At 51.0% G+C, this 15156-nt stretch overlaps 1 protein-coding gene across 1 annotated transcript in view; it reads right to left on the reverse strand.

The window, feature by feature from the left end:
* The window catches only part of FSTL4 (follistatin like 4), a 443193-nt gene that overhangs the window by 226547 nt on the left and 201490 nt on the right, over nt 1-15156 (reverse strand). The window lies entirely within an intron of this gene.

The raw sequence follows: 15156 nt of genomic DNA on the forward strand, positions 1-15156 counted from the left end.
CTAAGGTTGGTGGGTGCAGGAGGGTGGGACCTTCTGGGGTAAGTGCCACCCCCCCTTCTATGGATCTCCTGGGTGCTGGGTGGGGATGAGGGCTGGGTTGCAATTCAGGGGAAGCAGGTGCAATGACCCCGAGAGTCAACACTCCATCTGCAGCCCAGGGTCAGGGACTGAGCCGCAGGGTGGGGGAAGCACACCTCTCACTGGATGTCTAAGCAGTGCCTCCTTCCTGACTCAGTTCCTGCTCTCTAGTTGGAGTGTTAACGGGGTGCGCCCCTGACAAAGGGCTAGCATGTCCTCACGGCTGCTCAGGGCCTGGTCCAGATGGGATGCTTGGTTCCTGTGGATCGAAGAACCTCATGCAGACCTACCCAGGGATGGCCTATACTTACAGTTAGATGAGGACTGGCTAAGGTCTGACGAAGGCAGTTAGAACAACCCTGGGGTGAGTAGACAGTGCTTAGTTTTATGTGTCAACAGCACCCTGATAGGTGATCAAACATTATTCTGGGTATTTCTGTAAGGGTGTTCTGGATGTGATTAAAATTTAAACCAGTGAACTTTGAGCAAAGCAGATGGCCTTCCACAACGGGGGTGGGCTTCATCCAATCAGCTGAAGGCCTGAATAGAACAAAAAGACCAACTCTCCCTCAAGTAAGACAGAATTCTCCAGCAGACGACCTTCAAATTCGCAATGGAACACTGGCTCCTTCTGGGTCTCCAGCCTGCTGGCCCATCCCGCAGATTTGGGACTTCTCAGCCTCCATAATCACATGAGCTAATTCCATATAAAAAAATCTCTTTCTCTCTCTAAACACATCCTACTGGTTCTGTGTCTCTGGATAGCCCTGACTAATGCAGTAAGGGTAGGAGGCAGGGCTGACTCTGCCATCCCCAAAATGTTTGAAAGCCTCTTTAGGCAGGAATGGCTGAAGTCTGGAGGGCAGGCTTTTATAGAAACTGAGTCCCTCTTCCCCCAGCCTTCCTGCAGGGCCTTAGACTCCCGACGTCCACAGCAGACGGGGTGAGTCTACCACTCACAAAGCTTCCGCTCCTGCGTCCCCATCTCGGTGGAAAAGGCATGCACTCCATCCAGGCCACGAGCCTTGATGTCGCTCCCACCTCCTTCTCCCAGGGTGTTCAACCAGTCCCTGGTCCTGCCAAACTGATTTTTCCTGAAGAGTTCCCCAGTCTGCCCACTCCCTTAATTCAGGCTCCCACATCTCTCTGCCTCCTCGCTGGGCTCTGCCCCAAGCTGCTCCCCATGGCAATGCTGGGTGATCTTTCTAAACACCAGCCAGACTGTTTCAAACCCCCAAATCCTGCCTGCAAAAGAAAGCCCCCATCCCCTTAACCTGAAGTTCAAGGTCTAGCCCAGAATTGGCCAAAGCCCCTCCCCAGATTCAGCTCTTGCCGCTTTCTCCCACCTTGAACTTCATATCTGGAGAAACAGCAGGTGGCTTGTGGCTCCCCATACTGGCTTCACACCCCAACCCTTGGCCCAAAAGGCCCTTTCCCTTCCTCTTTGACTAAACCATTTCTACCCATCGTTCAGTACTCAGCCCAGATGGCACCTCCTCCAGGAGGCCTCCCGCCTCCTTCCATAAGAGACTGGAGGTGCTCCACCGTGGTGCTCCCCACCCTGGTTTACATGCATCTCCACTAGGATCTCCCCACAGGCAGGGGCCACTTCACACTCCTCTTGAGTCCCCAGCCCCTAAACTGGGCCAGGCACACAGTGCTTGTGAAATAAATGAAACTCTGAGTTGTTGAGACCTGCCAAGTCATGAATGGCCAGATATAAGAACCACAGATTTTTTTAAAACAATCCTGAAGCCTACGAGTGAACCTTGGTCCACGTAATGTTGAAAACAGGCCCACTGCTTTACTTGCCCCAGGAACGAGAGCGAACAGGTGGAATGAAGTCAGGGTACACCTCGGTGCTGCTTGTAAATCCTGCGTGATGCTGCGCTTTCCCTGATCACACCCGCTCCCATCCCCTTCTCCATGGACACCATCTCGGGCCATCCCACAGGTTCCTGGTCCTCCCAGGACCCCACCTGGGGCCGCAGTGGGAGGCCAAGTCAGCAGGCCTGGTCGGCGGCTTGGCCCCAAGCCCACTCTGTCCACCGGCACCTCTGAGGAGAACACACACGGTTCCCAGCTCATCCTGACCCATGGTTAGACTGGGTGGGGCTCACGGCAAAGTCTCTGTCCTTTTTTATTTATAAAAATCAGCACATATGCAGAAGGCATAGGAGAAGGAGCAAAGACTACAAAGGAAGAAATGTTTAAAAAAAAAAATCACCATTTCTTTGTTGAGACAAGAGTGGCTAACAGCAAGGTGCCCGTCAGCTGCATGTGTGAAAAATCCCTTCTTCAGAACAGAACGTGGACACAGGCACCATCTGCCCCAATGGTGAGCAACCGTCACTGAGTGCTTTCAAAGTCCAATGATTTCCAAAGCTTATTTCCTTTTGTTAATTGTAAAAATCACTATAGGTATAAGAGATGCAGTACAGCAGTAGGCGCTAGGACAACATGTAACATTTAAAATCAAAAAGACAGAGAGACGTGACTCTGAAGTGCAGCTCTCCCCCTCACCGGCTGGGTGGTCTTGGGCAAGTCACTAAACCTCTCTGAGCCTCGGTTTCCTCATCTGCCTAGTAGGAATACTAATAGTCCGTATCCGGGAGGGCCGTGTGGGGTTGATGAGAACGAGGGAATAAAGTACCCAGCCTTGGGCCCGGCACACTGCATGAGCTTCTTGCATTAGCCATTACCCTGCCTTGCATTCCCAGCCAAATCTCTGATCTCTTCAGAAGGGTGAGAAGAGTGAAATCACAATAATTTGCTGAAAATTTTCATGATTGTAATCGCAGGCAACTGAGTCCCTGTGGAGCTGCACCCAAAGGAAGGCCGGCGGAGCCTTCACTTCGAGTTACTGCTTCCCCAGCCTTCTAGACAGGCACGTTCAAGGGTGCATCTTGTTTCCCACCAACTGTTTCTCTAAATGAGCACATGGGCTCCTGTCGGCGTTTCTCAAAGGAGAGAAACCACACTTCCCAGCAGCGGACTCTGCCTTCTTTCTCTACATATGCCCGTTCTCATTAGGTCTTCCTGATACCCACAACTGTTTGCCCTGAGAGCCACAAAACAGTTTAAAATGCAAAGTGTGTTCCTTTAAATCCATGAGCAGACAGACACCGAAAACAAATTTATGGCTAACCAAAGTGGAGAGGGGGGAGGAATATACTGGGAGTATTGGATTAATAGATGCACAGTTCCATATATAAAACAGATAAACAACAATGATTTACTGTATAGCACAGGGAACTATATTCAGTATCTTGTAATAACCTATAATGGAAAAGAATTTAAAACAGAACACACACACACACTTATATATATATCTGAATCACTTTGCTGTACACCTGAAACTAACACAACATCGTAAATCAACTATACTTCCATTAAAGAAAAACAAACCTGTGAGTAGAGTGTTTCCTGAGAGCAGCCTGGCATGTAAACAAGACCTTCACACTGCTATAGTTTGGCAGGGGTGGGGTGTTGTGGGGGTGAGCAGGCACACAGGTGAAGGGGAGATGCAGGGAAGCACGGGAGATACGAGCGTCCCCTTCTCCTGTCGAGCAGAGCCTGCGGTGGCTCCGTGGCAGGGAGCGGGACTTCCTTTCCGTGCAGCATGCTCACCTCACTGGTCATGGCACACATCCACGTGGAGACAGACGCGGGTGTAAAACAGAGTGTGTGTGAATATGCCAACCTCTCTTTCACGTTCAAACAGGTATGTGCAGGCTTCACTGCCCTTGACTCGCATCCCGGCCCTGGCGAGATGGTCCAGACTGTGGAATTACAGCTACTTGCATGTCACTGCCACTAAATACCACTGAAGGGTTGTAACTTCCCTGTAACCAACACTTGTGGCCACGTAGTTGAGAGGCACCCTTGATAATCTGGTTTTGTTCATGGTTGGTGGGGGGGAAAGGAGAACTCACAAGCTCACTCTCTAAGTAACTGGGATGAGGCCTCACTGACCCTTCCTGCCACCACCTCCACTGCTATCCTGGTGTCCCTGGGTGTCCCACTTTGAAACGCCTTCCTCACTCTGGGGTTTTCTTCCTTCTGCAGCTTGGCAAAGAGCTCATCCTCAGTCCCTTTTACCTGTCCATTACCCCCTACCATGAAAACTTCTGCTATCAGACCCAACATCCCCTGGGTTCCTGAAATCACTGGACAGGCTCAGGTGGGGGAGAAATTTACAATCTCAGCTATGAGGGCCCACGCAGAGCTGGGTGTGCACAAGCTCCACCTGACTGGGTGAAGCGAAGGTCTCTGTAAAGCCCATAAAAAAGACCTTGAACTTGCTATATTTTAATGGAAACAGGAATGATTAAGTGAGCTACACACACAAGAGACAGGGAGAGAGAGAGGTATGGGTAGAGGATCAGAGAACTCAGCCAGGCAGAATGAAAGGGGCATGTGGGGCTCACAGAGGCATTTGCTGGTCTATCGGAGACAGGCCTGTGGGCCACACCTCAGCTGACCAAAGCGGGCAGGAGAGGACTAAGGGACAGACAGTGGAACACAATTCCCTAAGGAAGACAAGTAAACAGACATGTCTGCCAGGTCACTGGATGAGCTCTTTCCTCCAGCTGCAGAGAGAAACGCACAACACACACACCCTGCTTATAACAAGTGGACAGAGTCCACTGCATCTGGTGATTTTAATTACCTGCAAGCAGAGTGATTCTACTACTTTCATTTAGGGGAGCTTTCTGAAAGCAGTTTCACTCTGCTTACCTTCATTAATGAGGGATTGGAATACATCAAAGCAGAAGTGAGCACAAGAAGAATCAAGGCAGAGGGCAGGGCTTGCAGGGACCGGGTGCCCAAGTCTGGGAGTCACTGTGAAGCTCTGCTCTCATTAGCTTCAAGAACACCCCATGTTCTGGGCCAGGCACAAGTCCACCCACAATAGGAAAACGGGCGGTTCCTGAGCCCCAGGATGCTGCAGGGGGCTGGGCCCCAGCTTTCTGTAGCTCTGCTCCTTGGCTGTCCCAGGTGGGGACTCACCTCCACAGGCTGAGAGTTGGATCTCCTTATTCACGCATTTGATGAGGCTGCTCTGCTAGGGGAGATTAGCCATCACCTACCTCTCCCTGGGTCACTCTGTGCGTCTGCTCCACCCCCAAACTTCCCTGCTTTATTTCAGTTAATTTGGCACAGTGATAAGTGCACCTCCCTCTCTTTGGAGAAAAAAGATGGCCCAAACTGGTACATTGCTTCCCTGTCCAGAAAAGCAGGCAGGGAGTCTGGGCACCCACGCCAGCCGCAGGGGCTGCAGGTGAGTCAGGGGGTTGAGAACCAAGAACTGCAGGCTGACCTGCAGGCCTCGCTGGACTCACGTACCCGCTGTCTCCCCAGCCACTGGCCCCTTTGACACCTTATGTCGTCAGGGAACAGAAGAACCTGAAAGGGACTCCCTGTGTACAGAAGAGAGAGAAAGGCCTTGCTGTCAGCCTGTCAGTAAAGCAGGGAACACTTTCAGGCAGGGACCCAGAGTCAACATGTTTGAGTTGTGGCTGGCCTGACAGCTGCTGAGTTTGTCACACAGATAATTAAATAAACTGCTTGAGCACAGAGATTCAATATGTGGTGTCATTTAGCGGCTGCTACACGGGGGCCTTGATCTTAATTGAAGGTGCAATAGGGGAGAACCTTAAAGAAGTCCCAAATCAACTTCTCGCTCTAGTAATTAAACATGTGACTCCCGATCGGCATTCAAAGCCTCCCAAGGTTTGGCCTGAGTTCCATTAAATGGCACTAAGCAGGCTGAACCAAGGGCCTCCGTCCTCTCCACGGGGGGCAGAAGGCTCCATGTCACCCCCTCACCCCACCTCCTTCTCCTTCCCTCCTTCCTCGTGCTCCCTCAACACCCACTGATGTGCTCCCCCCACTGCCCCTTTGAGCAGGGTCCTACTTATGAATCTATCACCTCCTTTGCCGGGACCCTGTGATTTGTGTTGCGTGGTGGGCCTCCAGCTAGGGCTTCCCATCCTCTCAAGTGGGGCCCTCTATGGGACTGTGTGAGCCCTATAACACATAATCATCAATTTGTGCGTTCATCTAAGAAATGAATGGAACACCTCCAATAAGCAAAGAATAGAAAGACAAATCACATTTCCCCACTCATAAGGACATCCAAGATAGCGGGAGGACACGCAAGCTAACAAGAAGTTGTACCGGAGGGAGGATGCTGCTCCTGCTAGAAGTTCTGATGGCAGCTTGGGCAGCTTGGGGCTTATGCCGGAAATCCCCCGGGCCCTATAGGTTCATCGCAGTTAAAGCGTGAACCTAGAAATCCTTGGTGATGAGCTCCTGGACAGGTCGTCTTTTCCAGCCCACAGCACACCCCTCAAGCTTTCTGGGGTGGTGATGAAGAAGGAGGTCCCCTCAAGGCCATCCCTGGGTGAGGGTGGTGGAAATTAGAAAGAAAACATAGCACAGTGGCTAAGAGTTTGGGCTTTCAGTGCTGACAAGGCCCTACCTGGATGATCTGTCCCTACACCTCTTGGATGTCTCTCCCCTTCTGCACTCTGCTCCAGCAACCCTAGTCCCCTTTTTGATCCCCAAAAGTGCCAGGAGACCTCTCACACCAGGGTCTTTGCATCCGCTATTTCTTCCGCTGGGACGCTTGTGCCCCGGATATTCAAATGCCTCCCTCCCTGACCTCCCAGCCTCCTTCAGGCCTTTGCTCAAAAGTCACTTCTCATGTTAGATGTTCTCACTAACTTCTTTCCCCATCTTCCTCTTCTCTGGCACTTGTCACCACCTAAGACACCTCATCTCCTGTTTACTGTCTCCCCCATAAGTCTGTATGCTCCACGAGGGCAGGAACCCTGTCTGTTTGTGCACTGCTGTATCCCCAGTGCCCAGAGTAGACCCGACTCATAGGAAGTGTATGTTCTTTGGATGAATGGATGAAAGGGTTCAAGGAGGAGAGCACGTGGTCAGAGTTACCTCTTGGAGGGTTCACTCTTAAAGCCACATGGAAGGTGGGTTTGAAGAAATATCTGACCAGGAGCTTGGAGAACAACTAGGGGGCCTGTGAAGAGTCAGAGGGGCAGGGGCTGGACCAGGAAGACTGATGGTTACCCATGTAGGAGGGATGTAGTAAGACCAGACCTGGAAAGTGCCACCTGGACTTGGCATTTACAAGGATACGGTGTTCTTAATGGGGACAAGAGCCAGGCGCAGGCCTTGGTGGGCAGAGCGCCAGGGAGCTGGGAAAGCAGAGGCAGCCAGCGCAGGCAAGGCTTCAGGTGCCTGGGAGAGAAGGAGGGGAGAGGTGAAATGGTACCTTGAGGGATGCTGGGACGAGGCCGGCTCTTTAGGCTATAGGGTGAAAGAGTGTGAGCCTGTCAGTGGACACAGAGAAGTAGGGGCTGGAATAAGAGGGAGTGGGTACTGGGAAACAACAGGGAACACTGTGGGGGGCCTCGGAGACTGCAACCTGTTTCCATAAGTGAAATCAGTGCAGTGGGAGACTTTCTCAGCTCAATAACTTATTAGCAATTTTTAATTACTGGAATGTATTTAAAGTGTGGTGGTTCTGTGAAGCACACCACACGTGCTGAACTGACAGCATTCTTGTGTACTCGCAGGGTGCTCATGTCAGGACACTGTCTTGCATAAAACCTAGAGGAACTATCCAGAGGGGACACATGTTTAAGTCATGTTTCTTGATCCTGGAAGCAGATACTATAAATGGGATGACTGCGACCCGAGGTCCACTGTGCTGGAAGGCTCTTGGTGATGCACTGATGCCGGCAGCACCTATGGAGGAGGCTGCAAGAAGGAGACGGTCCGTGAAGACTCCCGTTGGTCCTTGAGATCTTGGGGTATCTCTGGCTACAGCAGCCCCACACAGTGGCCCAGACAGTGGGGGTACTGGGGACTAGACCCCAACCTTCTTTTGTCTGTTAATTCCATGATGACAGGCCTGGCATCCTGATCATACTGGTACCCTCAGGTCCTACACAGCCTTGGCACCCAGTGGACATTCAACAATGTCTCTATCTCTTCAGCAAGTGGTGTTGGGAAAGCTGGACAGCTGCATGTAAATCAATGAAGCTAGAACATACCCTCACATTATATATAAAAATAAACTCAAAATGGCTTAATGACTGAAATATAACACATTACACCATAAAGCTCCTAGAAGAGAACACAGGCAAAACATTCTCTGACATAAACTGCACCAATGTTTTCTTTGGTCAGTCTCCCAAGGCAATAGAAATAAAAACAAAAATAAACAAATGGGACCTAATCAAACTTATAAGCTTTTGCACTGCAAAGGAAACCATAAACAAAATGAAAAGACAACCTATGGACTGGGAGAAATATTTGCAAATGATGCGACCGACAAGGGTTTAATTTCCAAAGTATACAAACAGCTCCTACAACTCAATAACGAGAAAACAAACAACCCAATCGAAAAATGGGCAGAAGACCTAAATAGTCATTTCTCCAAAAAAGACATATAGACATTCAATAGGCACATGAAAAGATGTTCATCATCTCTAATTATTAGAGAAATGCAAATAAAAACTACAGTGAGGTACCACCTCACACAAGTCAGAATGGCCATCATTAAAAAGCCTACAAATAACAAATGCTGGAGAGGGTGTGGAGGAAAGGGAACCCTCCTGCACTGTTGGTGGGAATGTAAATTGGTGTAGCCACTATGGAGAACAGCATGGAGGTTCCTCAAAAACTGAAAATAGAATTGTCATATGATCCAGCAATCCCATTCCTGGGCATGTATCCAGGCAAAACTATAATTCAAAAAGATCCATGCACCCCTATGTTCATAGCAGCACTATTTACAATAGCCAAGACATAGAAACAACCTAAATGTCCATTGACAGATGAATGGAAAAAGAAGATGTGGTACATATATACAATGGAATATTACTCAGCCACAAAAAGGAATGAAATAATGCCATTTGCAGCAACAGGGATGCAACTAGAGATCATCGTACTAAGTGAAGTAAGTCAGAAAGAGAAAGACAAATACCATATATCACTTACATGTGGAATCTAAAATACGACACAAATGAGTATCTATGAAACAGAAACAGACCCACAAATATAGAGAACAGACTTGTGGTTGCCAAGGGGGTGTGGGGGTAGGGAAGGGAAGGACTGGGAGTTTGGGATTAGCAGATGCAAACTAGTATATGCATGATGGATGAACAACAAGGTCCTACTGTATAGCACAGGGAACTATATTAAATATCCTGTGATAAACCATGATAGAAAAGAATATGAAAAAGAATATACAGATGTATAACTGAGTCACTTTGCTGTACACGTAACATTGTAAATCAACTAAACTTCAATAAAATTAAAAAAAAAAAAAAACAATATCTCTGAAGAGAGACAGCTTGGTGGCAAATGGCCACATCCCCCTGTGTGGAGCTCAAAGTGAAGGACCGGAAGGGTACACAGAGATTCCTTTGCAAGGGCTGGGGAAGCAGCAGCAGCCTTTGGACAGAATGCAGGTGGGGCCAGGAGTGGAAGGACAATTGGAAGAAACTGGAAACAGGTAGGGGGGCTGGAGAGAAAGTAGAGGCCAATGCCCAGAGGCCAGAGCAAGCTAACAGTGGGCATGCCCCAGAGGCTCTGTGGCTTCATTTGATCTTAGCCAAAAGGCCAAGAAGCGATGGCTCTGTGGCTTCGTCTCCAGGCTCCTCTGGCAGCTCTGGGAGATGCTGAGTTTCCCACTCCTTCCTTAGGGGAGAGGAAGTGGTCTGGTGCTCTGGTGTGCAGAGGCCCTGTGCGTTCGGGGTGACTGAGCCAGCTCTCCCGGAGAAGCTCCCAGATGGGCCTCTTGCTGACCTGCATAGCAGGGAGGCCCGGCCCAGCAGCAGAGGCCTTTCCCACTGACCATGGCTCCTGAGTCCTCCCTCCACAAATTCTCCTGGGGGAAAAGGATAAAGCAGTCACATCTGCTGTGAACATGCCTTGCTGGGACCAAATTAAAAAGAGCCCTGAAGCTGGGGGTGATTATGAAGGGTGGGCTGTAGCGACAGAGCCTGTGGAACTTGGGGCAGGCACTCGTCCTCTCCGGGCCTCCGGGTTCCCATCTGGGAAACGGGAAAGCTGGACTATCTTATCTGACACTCAGTCAGCTTGAGTTCAAATTACCCAGGTTGGCACACAGGCCTCACTCTTACCCACTTGTCTGCATTCACCTGTAGTCTCCGTCACCATCCCCCACCCCACCGCCCCCCCCCCCCCCCCCCCCGCACCCAGGACTTGCATCTGAATCACCTGCTCTGTCCCGTCGGCACCCCAGGATGCCCTCACTCACCTCTCAAGATTCACCTCAAAGGTCTCTTCTCCAGCTCCCTCCCCAGACATTCCCCTTCTCATCCTCTGGTGGGCCAAGCCCTCCCTCAGGCTCAACTGACAGTTCCTGAGGGCCTTTCATGCATTCCAGAAACTTCCACTAGACCTGGAATCAAGAGCTCTTGGTTCTTCTCTTCCATCTCTACTAGCTCACGGGGTGAACTTGGATGACTCACTGCATCTCTTTTCAAAAAGCAAGGCCGACTTATAGGGCAGGAATAGAGATGCAGGTGTAGAGAACAGGTATGTGGACACGGGGTGGGTGGGGAAGGGGAGGGGAGGGCGGGATGAACTGGGAGATTAGGTTTGACATAAATACACTACCATGTGTAAAATAGATGACTAGTGCGAACCTGCTGTATAGCTCAGGGAGCTCAGCTCGGCGCTCTGGGATGACCTAGATGGGGGGTAAAGTGGGCGAGGGAGGTGGAAGAGGGAGGGGATGTAGGTGTGCATATAGCTGGTTTACTTCATTGTACAGCAGAAACTAACACAACATTGTAAAGCGTTTTTACTCTAATTAAAAAAAACAAATGAAGGCAGTTGGAGAAGCTGATAGAAGTTTGATCATTTGGAGGTCAAATTCCAGTCATTCGTTAAATACACGTGGAGGACAAATGCTCTTCTCTCCCCTTGTTCACAGAACATCCACACGCCTGACCTCTAAGCCCATCCAGCATGGTCTCATGCGGGCAGGGTTCTTACAGCCTCCTGCGTCTGCCTCTCGACTGTGCCCTGATGTCTGCAATGACAACACCGTCCTCTGGAGTGCTGTGATACTGCTTAGAGAAGAGCGCTCATGATGTGACTGGCGCTGCTCATTTTACGCTCACGACACCATAAGGTAGGCGCTATCATCATTCCCATCTTACAGACGCAGTAAGTGAGACAGAGCTTATGTGTCTTCTCCAAGGCGGTGTGGAACGGCCCCACGGCTGGCCTAAAGCCGGTACCTTTGGTCCTGTGCCACCTGCTCCCTCAGCATGGGTCTCTCCGCAGGCCCCAGCACCTCCCTGCTGTAGGGACGGCTCCAGCAGAGTGAGGCCAAATCCCCTAGGATGCCTGCCACCACCAACACGGCCCTGCGCCCGCTGCTCCCACACCGTGGGACGCTGAGCCTCTCTGGGGCGGGGCCGATACAGCTGGGAATGTGAGTAGCTCTCCCCGGCAGGGCAGAGGAGACTTGTGGAAGTGTGGGAATGCCCTGGAGGCATGGGACTCAATTTATGCTTCTAAATACCCAAAAGAAGTCTTTGGCAGCAAGATCTGTCTGCTCTGCTAACTTGTAACAGATGTTTGGGTTTCTATTCCTGTGTTTAGTAACACTTAAGGAAAGAAGGTTTATTAGTGAGCCTATAGTATGTTTAATTTTTAAAATAAAAAGTGGTAATTATTTCCTCTGATTTCATAAGCCTGGGAACTCCCCTCAGAAGCACCAAAGCGTACCTACAAATTCCATGCAGGATAAGGAAGCTTAATGGTCTGTGTAGAACTGAAACCCTAACAGCCTTCTTTCTTCCATAATTTCATGGTTTGTTGGGAAAACTGCCCAACTATGACACTGTCATCTGGGATAATACAAGCCAGGAGTGGTGAGTGATAGCTGAGTGGCAAGCCTGTCTTCTCCCAACAGTGTAGGAGATAAAGCGTGAATTCAGAACTGAGTCAGAAAAATCATTTAAAAAGTGCCAGCTAGTATACAAATAGGAATGCCATGTCACAAGATAACTTTTAAGACACAAACTCTAGAAGAAGTTAAAGGTACAGAGAAATCCACCTACTATCTTGGTGTTCACTGGTAATATTTGCTACCGAGGACAAATGTGGCTCTAATTTTGCCCCAAGGAGAAGGAGAGACAGTATCCCACCTCCCTTGTCCCCCTGACTTTCAGCGAGTGAGACCCTGCTTGGGACGTCAGGACTGCTGGTATGGAAGCTGCCAACACCCACTGAAGCCAGGCTGCTGAGTTCAGTTTTGATTTTCTCACCAGCTAATGATCCCTAAATGATGTTATATTTCATTCTGTATTCACACAGTATCCCATTGCCATAGCAACGGGAATGTGATACCACAAGTTTTCTTGTACATGGGCTTCGAATGCTGCGTCTCCTCCCTGGCAGAGGGGTTAGTGTCATGTCCCCAGACGGTACCCATGAGAACCCCCTCCGCACCCCAGTGAGGGCTCAGGGGCTCTGGTGGCGGAGCGAGTGCTCTGAACTGCGGTGGCCTCGCCTAGGAACCCACCACCACGTCCCCATCCCCCTTGCTCTACGTGCTCCAACCCCATAAGGACGGTCCTAATATAGTGACTTCTGGGGGCAGAGAAAGCCCCAGAGAGTAAAGTCATAACTTCTCTTTGTAAAGCTAGAAGGAAAAGACAGTGAAACACCATGATTTTAGAATTTTTGTTTGCATGGGAAAACGGTGTTTTTAAGTTTCCTGGATCAACAACTCCCTGGAAATTCGGGATCATCAATGGAGCTCAAGATGGCATTATGGCATTACTCTGCTGCCATCTTGGGGTGAGGACTGAAGGAAGCTGTCCTTTATACCCACTAGGCTTTTTCCCAAGAATCTCATCCTGCCTGCCCCCCAGCCCTCTGTCAATCCATTACGCCTCGCTCCCCATTGGAGCCATGGTTCTGGCGAAGGTGGAGAAGTGCGCTCCCAAAGCACCCTCCTAGGCCTGGCTGCCTCCGCGCCCTCCAAGGCCCTGGGACCAGTGAACAGATCTCTACTGCTTGCTGGGCATTCCCTATGGAAACGCTAGAGAAGGAGAGGCTGGCTGGCCTCCTGCCTAGGAACTGGAGCTGATGCTGAACCAGAGGCAGTGAAGGCTTCTCCGTGGAGTCCAGACCCATGGGGCCAGGGCTGCAGACGGGGGAGCCCTAGCCCCAGGGGGGCATCTCCAGGATAGCCTGAGGGCCTGACTCTCAGCACCTTCCTCTCCCACTCTCCATCTACCAGCAAGCCATCCGGGCCCAAGACCTGCTGGTCAGAGCCCTTGTTCCTGCCTCTGCATTCCCCTCAGAGCTTGTGTACCTCTCTGCTCCAGGCCTGAGGCCACACTGAATTAGATAAATGATGACAACAGGTGTCATTAATACCCGACACGTGTAACACACCCGGCCCACGCTAAGTGGTCTCTGTGCTGCATCTCCTTTACTTTTCTCCACGGAGCAGGTGGGAACTGCCAATAGCCCCTTTTTACAGCTGAGGAAAAGGCCCAGAGAGGTGGAGTCATGCACCCAAGGTCACAGAACTGGGCTGCAACCCCAGGTCCCTCTGGGACTTTGCAGGTACCCCTTTCCACCGAAAAAGGATGTTTTGCAGAGCAGCTCTGTCTGCCACTCGAGTGGGTGGGGATTCACAAAATCGGTGAAAAACCCAACGAATCAGAAGGATCCGGTGAATAAATTCAATCAGCATGAAGCAGAGGCAAGACCTGATCTGCCTGCCCCTCCCGCACGCTCTCCAGCTCTCCCCCAGCATCCCTCACCGTGGCAGGTTTTGTGGTGGGTGATTTTCCCTCACGTGACATAAGAAATGCTGTTTGAATAACCGATGGTGGGGGAGGCTGTGCGCACTCTGATGCAGAAATAAAAACCTTCAGAAAGATGCAAGTCGGGGGATGCTGGAAACCGGAGAATGGGACGCCAGTCTACAAAATTCAACATGGCCAATAAGGCTGGAGCAAGTGGTCAAGTGTTTTAGTGCTCACGGCTGCTAAGGCATTGGCGGGCCTGGGCCGGGCAGGGCTTCCAGGCCTCGGACATTTTTCCTGGGCTCATTTTGTCTTGATTCCACATTGGGCCTCATGATTTCTAAAGCACGTCAGCATTCGTGTCATAAGCATGGCCATGAAAGGGTCCAAGACTTCCCATCACAAGATAAACTCAACTTTCCGGAGACCCGCCTGCTCCAGGACCCCGCTGCCAGGGCCCACGGACGAGGTGGGAAAGCTGCCCTTTCTCGGGGTGCAGAAGGCCCACAGACCTGGACTTCACCGTGAATCCTCCTGCCACGTGGTCCTGGTGCCTGTGCAAGTTGAGACCACAGCTCTGCCCTTCCCTCTGGGCACCTAGGCTCCCAGCTGTGACCACACAGAAGCCCTTTCTGTCAGTGTCACCAGCACTCTGCAGCGGGGCTCCATCCAGGCTTTCTCCTCCCCTCCCGGCCCTGCCCCACAGCACGTCTTGGACCTCATGCAGCCCCACGTGGGCTCCCCACCTCCAGCGTCCCCCGGCTTGGGCCAGTGGGCCTGTTCCCACCTGCCCAAGTGCTGCTTCTCCCGTCTCACATCGTCTAATTTATTCATGTGTGGCCATTTGGGTTCAGCATCACAAATATTTCCACAGGCTGTGGCATGCACCATTCACTGGGGCCACATGAACATGGGAATTTGCAGTCTAGCTCTCTTATTCTTGAGCATCTGTGAGTTGTTGACGTCTTGGTGCAAGGCCCTGAGCCACGTGCTGAGACTATATACGTGCACCAAGAGCCACGGGCTTTGCCCTTGAGGCTCTTACCATCCATTGGGAGCTGGCACTGCCCCTCTCACTCAAGCCCAGCAGAGGGCATGAACCCTTTGGCCCCAACTCCACGGACACCTTCTGAAGTCCTTGCAGGGCCTTCCTCATCTTACTCAGAGGTGTTCTGGACAGGCCAGGTGACCGCTCTAGGCCAGAGCTGGAGTGCCCACCATACTGGGAACCACTGGA

Source organism: Phocoena phocoena, chromosome 3, assembly GCF_963924675.1.
Source record: "Phocoena phocoena chromosome 3, mPhoPho1.1, whole genome shotgun sequence".
Lineage (NCBI taxonomy): Eukaryota > Metazoa > Chordata > Mammalia > Artiodactyla > Phocoenidae > Phocoena > Phocoena phocoena.